Source organism: Elephantulus edwardii, unplaced genomic scaffold (assembly GCF_000299155.1).
Source record: "Elephantulus edwardii isolate Elephantulus edwardi_28Jun2011 unplaced genomic scaffold, EleEdw1.0 scaffold00262, whole genome shotgun sequence".
Taxonomy (NCBI): domain Eukaryota; kingdom Metazoa; phylum Chordata; class Mammalia; order Macroscelidea; family Macroscelididae; genus Elephantulus; species Elephantulus edwardii.
This window is the reverse complement of record NW_006400012.1, coordinates 593,679-594,295: the sequence shown is the minus strand read 5'-3', so window position 1 is coordinate 594,295 and position 617 is coordinate 593,679.

Here is a 617-nt window from a genome sequence, read left to right as displayed (position 1 = left end):
TTACAATAAAACATGTAGTTCCAGCATTTGAGAGTTTACAAGAGTTTCCTTGGATTCCAAAGTAGGACTTGGAACAGGTTTGAACCAGTTCAGTCATGGCCTGAGAAGCGAAACCAGAACAGACTTGAATTTCTAAAATTTGGGTTCTCTGGAATGTGAACTGGAATGGAATTACCAGCCAAAGCCCTGGAGCGGGATACTCCAAAAAGGATCACAATGGACTCATTAAGAGCCTGACAATGAGGTGGGATTGTTGATGGGACTGTGAAGAGTGATTTTCATAAATGTTCATGAAAATGAATAAAATTAATAAAACAAAATGTTTTAAAAGAGTGATATTGAGTCAAAGTAGCCATCTTTGCGTAGGAAACCCCTGTTTCAGACTCTGCTCAAAATCTCACCAGCAAGAGATATGCTTGCTGTGCTGTGCATTAGCTGTTCTTGTTTTCCAAGAGGGATATTATACTTCCCGCAAGACTTTTTCCACCTACTAGGGATATTGTAACTGATGCTAGATTGATCTTGGCTGAAAGCAGAGAATACCAGAAGAATGTCTATCTGTGTTTCATTGATTATGCAAAGGCATTTGACTGTGTGGATCATAACAAACTGTGACT